Source organism: Arvicanthis niloticus, chromosome 2 (assembly GCF_011762505.2).
Source record: "Arvicanthis niloticus isolate mArvNil1 chromosome 2, mArvNil1.pat.X, whole genome shotgun sequence".
NCBI classification, from domain to species: domain Eukaryota; kingdom Metazoa; phylum Chordata; class Mammalia; order Rodentia; family Muridae; genus Arvicanthis; species Arvicanthis niloticus.
Genome location: NC_047659.1, coordinates 34,597,309 through 34,603,308, shown reverse-complemented (window position 1 = coordinate 34,603,308; position 6,000 = coordinate 34,597,309). Strand labels below are relative to the sequence as shown.

Sequence of the window (6,000 nt, the reverse complement as noted above, 5' to 3'; positions counted from 1 at the left end):
ATTCTTAACAGAATGTAATAGTGTTTTGCTCCTAGATGTACCCTTGGGGAGAGCTGCTTGCTCTGATTTTTCTTACAAACATATTTTAGGTCAATGGTTTTCAACTTCTATTTAAATTTTTTTTGTTGCCATTGTGGTTTTTGGTGACTAAAGGGCCTATTTTTGCATCAAGTTTTTTAATTAAAGAAAGTTTTCAGTACTCAAAGTATACAGAAATAGTACAGTTGAAAGTAAATTTGCTTCCATCTTCCTGGAAAGATGGGAGAGAATGTCTTGGGAGGATGAAAATCCTCTCCAATTACCTAGTCCATCCACACACCACCCTATCCAAAAGTGTATACAGTACTAATAAGGAACTTCTAGTTCGTGATTTGACATCTGTGTTGTCTTATATTTTGCATCTACCTAGAATAGAATAAATACTCAAAACCTTGTGGGACTCAAGACCTGGTACAAAATGTCTCCCTAGTGGTCTGTATCACAAACATGGGAAAGAACCACTCATGTCCTCATGCCTGAGTTATATTTGTTAAGAGAGGGGGATTTGAGTTAGTGGTGAGTTTGTGTCCTATCTAAGGGGGTTGTGAAGGTGCGGCAGACAAGAAGCCAGTGGGAAGCTGCTGAGTTTCCAAGGGCGCCGTTACTGTAGGGTAACTGTAGCAGTAGGACTGAGGCAGGACATGTGTCTAGAATAACTCAGGTTTGACAAAGGCAGCAGTTAGAACCCCTAAATCAATTCTCTATATACCTTCTGTAGCAAGACAGAAATTGGCTACTTTCCAAGTTTTTTAAAGATGATATTTCCAAACAGAATGAGTGTATGCTCCAAAGCAAACTTCTCCTCACATCTCCAAGTCTATGACTGACAACTTCTGTTTTCAAGTTGATGGCAGATTTACTCAAATTCTTACAAGAAATTGAGGACTGTCCTGAGATCAGGAAAACGTTCTTTCCTTTGACTGAGTTGCAGTGTTCTGACTAGAGGCTGTAGTCAGCTGGCCCTTGGTGGAAGCATCCTGCCCTCTGCTGGATGTGGCTAGCAAAATGAGCCTGCTTTACCTTATAAAGAATTAATTAAAGTAGGAAGCATTTAGATTTATCTGAAAATAAATATTTGCTTGCATGCTGATGAGGTTTTAATTAGCCAGGGAATGCATTCCTTCCGTGATGCCTTCCTTCTCAGAGGATTGCAGGGTATCTGAGAAGAACATCTCTGTGGATCAAATGCATCCCCCCCCCCCCCCCGCATGATAAACAGTTTATGGCATCATTTCTAAAGAAATGTACACAATCAAAACTGAATCTATAATAGGTTTTTAAAGTGTTTTGATGTGATAGGAAAAAATCCCAGGAGATCCTGGGCTGATGAACTAATTCTCCAAGGTGTTAAAGCTCCCAGGCTCAGTCTGTCTGGAATAAGAAGTAGAGCTGCTGTGGGGCCTCAGGAAGCACCTCAGCATTTTCCCCTCCTCAATAAAAGTGTGGAGTTTAAGAACTCCCACAATGCACTGTTCACACATAATGGTAAGTGATCCATGTTGGTAACATTGTGGAATTAGTGATACCCTGAAATTCAGTTTGGGTAAAACAGAGACTCTGATACTAGTGTAAACCTAGAGAATAAAACAACTCTCCTAAACATAGATAAAGAAAGCAGGATGCCCTAACAATAACTGTTTGGTAAAGGTTGAGGAGACAGAAAGCCTTGCTATTCAGTGTTGATTGTGGTGTGCTCTGTTCAATGTATACGCATGTCTATACGTCTCACTTTCATTAAAAATTTGGCGAAATCAATTCCAAGAATAATATTTTTACAGCAGCCAATCCCTTTCCTCCTATGTTTCTCTTGAGCTTTCCTAATTTCCTTTAAAAGCAGAAAGAAGTGGTTTCAGCTGACACTCTCAGAGCTTTGGGGCCCTGAGCTATTCCTCACCTTCCAACCTCAGCACCACAGCTTCGGTGCTCCAGTGCTGTTGTTCTAATGAGAGCAGACAGCATATTATCCAGCTTCGGAGCTGCTGGCCACCTTAGGGGTGATGAATGACTGACAGTGACCATGGTATGAATATAGTCATTCTTTAATAACAGCAACAGACCTGCTTGTAACTTAATTTGTTTAATTGATTTTGTTGTCTTCATTAGCACTTCTCGCTAATGAAAGCTCTCTTAAACTCCCATCTGGATGTCCAACTGAGGAGTCAAGTATAATCGATCCCCTTGCCAGCCTCAGCAAGTGCTATATTGATGTGGTCACAAAGTTTTAGCAGTAGGTTGCTGAAGACACAAAGAAATGATATTCTCTCAACACATAAAATATTGGGCACTCATGTAATATGCCTAAATAAATAAAAATACAATAGGCATATTCAGGGAGTTGGGAAGGGAATAAGCAGAACGTGGCTTCTGAATTTTTTTCTTCTGAATTCTGTTTCCACTATTTATGCATATATATTTATTTATGCAGAGTACAAATTTATGAGATGCAGTGTAGGAGTTTAATATATCTTTACTATGTTTAATGATCTGATTGGAATGACTCACTTGTTCATCCATTCATATATAATTTTTTTTTGGGTGGGGTACCATTCAGAATCCTTTCCATTAGCTATTTTGAATGATGGATTTAGATGTCATCAACTGGCTACCCTGCTGTGGTATAAAACATTCCAAGTTATTCCTTCTGTCCAGCTGAACCCTTGTACCCATTTACCCCCTGCCTCTGTCCCAGGCTTGCTCCAATTTCCAGGCTCTAGTGTCCACAGATGTTTTTGTAGTTTTTTCTTTTTTCTTTTTTCTTTCAGATTTGAGATTTTACATATAATCACAAATACACTTGCCATCTGTCTATGGCCTATTTCCCCAATATAATGTTCCCCAGTTTCATCAGTGTTCTTTGAAAATGACAGAGCTTTGTTCTTGGTATTATCTAATAGCATTTCATGGTGTGTACATGCCACACTTTGTCTCTTCATTCATCTGTTGATGGCAACTGTGGCTGCTTCCATGTCTTGGCTCTTTGGCAGGCCGATTTCATTTCCTTATTTTCTTTGGGGCTATATCCAGTAGTGCAGTTGCTGGGTCATGCGAGAGTGCCATTTCTGGCTATTCTGAAGAAGTTTCACAATGTTTTCCACAATAGCTGTACAAATTTACATACCCATCAACAGTGTTGGAGGGTTCCCTTCTCTCCTCTCCAAGACCAGGATTTGTTCTTACAATCTTTTTGGTATGTCAATTGAAATTGAATAATAATGGTTTCTATGTTAACCAAGTTGTGTGTGTGTGTGTGTGTGTGTGTGTGTGTGTGTGTGTGTGATGTGTCAAATGACAGAATGATATTTTACTCCCGTGGTATGTTATGGAGTCAAACAACAAGTGTTTACTAAGTAGAAAAGATCAAAATCTTCTCGGTATGTCAATCGAACTTGAATAATGATGGTTTCTATGTCAACAATCTCTCTCTTTGTGAGTGTGTGTGAGTGTGTCTTAAATGACAGATTGATATTTTACTCCACTGGTATGTTATACAGTCAAGGAAGTGTTTACCAGGGAGAAAGATAAGTTGTAAGTGGTATTATACTTTCTTTTGACTTTTAAAATATGTATAAGTTTCTATCAGAGACTTGCAGGAGCTTCTGTGGTTGCTGAAAATTGGGCTGTGCTCTTGATTCCCTGAACACAAGAGAAATTTAGCCTGTGTTGCGCAGTAGAAGACAGCAGGGTGAATCCCTTTTGATTCATTAGAAAGTCATGTATCCTAAAAAGGAACTACCTACACCCTTTGTTCTGCTCCTCTTGCATCACTATATACTCTGTGTGCCGTTTGTTGTCCGAGGAAGATTTAGAAATGGTCTCAATAATTTTCTATATCTAGCTTGCCATTTTATAAGATAAAACAGCTGGGAAAGTCCCAAGGACAAAGGCCAGGCTTCACCAGCCATATTGGCTCAACTAGTTCAACATAAATATAGATTATTTATATAAACAGTTCAGCATGGCAACAGTGACCTTAATTGTCTCCTATAGCAATTCCACAAGCATTGAAAAAAACAGAGTATCCATACTAAACCTTTGTTTATGGCTTCTCGAAAGGAAGCACTTTGAATTTATATTTTTCAATTTCTGTAGCTGTAATAAGATTTATAGGTAATTTAAATTTTTTTCTCTTGTGCTTGCTCAGCGCTCAGCACATTAGGAACATTCTAAAGAATGAAGCATATTGCATTGAACAACTTGGCCAAAATAAAATGGAAATAAGTGTAATAAGTAGTTGTAGCTTGTTACTGAGTGACTCAGGCAGAAAAGCAAAATAACCAGGAGTTACGTGAAAGTCCCACAGGGGTCCACTTACCTCTAGCACTCTGCACACAGTAGGTACTCAGTAAATACTAACAAGTAAGGAAATAATAGTGTGGCCTTTTTAACGATTTGGCTTGCAGTCGTTATCTTAAGGGTGTATTCAAGTAACAGTTACCTCATGACTACTTAGCCTCATGAGTTAATGTTTACAAAGTGCTTTGAACTGCTTAGAAAAAAAAGAATGTTTTTGTTGGCACTGTGGCATACCTGCCAAGGTACATAAATTCTTCCAGCTTCTATCCTCCAGCTGCCAGGGCTGTGCTCTGCCTCCATGCAAGGCTTGGCTCTGCCATTTGTCCAGTCGTTTCTGCCTCTTCTAACCTGCTCCAGCACAGGTAGGGATGAACTGGGAATGGAACAAGCTTTGAACAGACTTCCTTAAGGACTCCAGGGAAAGTCTGGGAAAGTAACAATAGAGTCTGTATTAATGCCTCTTGGAACAATTTATGTTAAGAAGGGTTCAGGAGCCTGGTCAGCCATGGGGGAAATTATGGGGTACACACTCTTCAATGAGGCAGCATCAGACTCGATCCTAATGCTTATACAGAGGTGTAGAGACTGGAGTATTTGTTGAAGTTGGGTTTATGGATTTTTTAAAGTGGATTATACACATACTTTGACTAGTGTCAGGCTTCTAGTTCTGTTATAAAGTACTCATAAGACAGATATCCCTTAGATGGGCAGGACTTGTATTTATTATATTTCTCTTCTTGTAGTTTGTTTTTTTCTTTTTCATGTTTCATGATTGCGAACAGCAGTCTTCACGTCCACATGCAGTGAGTCAATGCTGGGCTGGTTTCTAACCTGCTTGTCACCGTCTCCAAACACACTGCCTTTAGGTTTAGGAATGTAGTGAGTAAACAGGCACACAGTGGTCTGAAGACCATACACTGTGGTTTCAATGGAGAATGGATGTCCACCGGAGTGAATTCAAACAAGAGCTTTTAGTTTGCAGGTTACAACAGATTAACTTTCAGCTAATCGTACACAATAAAGCTTTCAGAGCAATAAAGTAGCAGGCTGCAAATAAACAGAATGTTTCCCGTGGAAGAACTTACTTTAAAGGTAGCAACAACGCCTATTTTCTGCACTGAAGTCACTTGTTTTCTAACGCACACCGTGAGGTTTTCTGTGTGGGTGAAAATTTTCCATAATACATATTTATACCATAGCTGCTGTCCATGTGGCACATTTGCTGTCTCAAAACTGTTTCTAGGGACTCGAAATGAATGTCATGTGGGCAAAACCCAACATGGTGTTCTGTTAAAGCGATAGACCACAAAAAAAAAAAGAGAGAGAGATTTCTGTTCTGCTTCAAAGAAAACCTCAGGTATGCGTGGCTATAATTGAACGCTAGGAAGTTAACCAAAAGTAGGTCTTTAGATTTGTCAAACAAAAAATACAGACAGAAACTTCCTTCTATCTCAGATGCATTCATTATATACCTTAAAAAAAAAAAAAAAAAAAAAAAACAAGCAAAACAAAATTTGTAGTTAGAGGATAATACTCAGCTTTTGGCATTCCAAAAGCTCACAGTCCGCATGAAAGCAAGCCATAAGGAAAACACCTCTTTGGAAGGGGCTCCAGATACAAAATGTTTTCTTCCCCCTCCTCTTGGTTCACCAGTGAATGAATTTCCCT

At 39.2% G+C, this 6,000-nt stretch overlaps 1 protein-coding gene across 2 annotated transcripts in view; it reads left to right on the top strand.

Annotated features, from left to right (window-relative positions):
• The first annotated feature begins 4,567 nt into the window (after window positions 1-4,567).
• The window catches only part of Cytip (cytohesin 1 interacting protein), a 62,259-nt gene continuing 60,826 nt past the window's right edge, over window positions 4,568-6,000 (top strand). Inside the window, exon 1 of one of the 2 annotated variants that reach the window (XM_076928760.1) lies at window positions 4,568-4,694. The gene's annotated coding sequence lies outside the window, so the exon portion shown is untranslated. The remainder of the gene's footprint in view (window positions 4,695-6,000) is intronic. The other variant, XM_034495604.2, reaches the window with a different exon arrangement.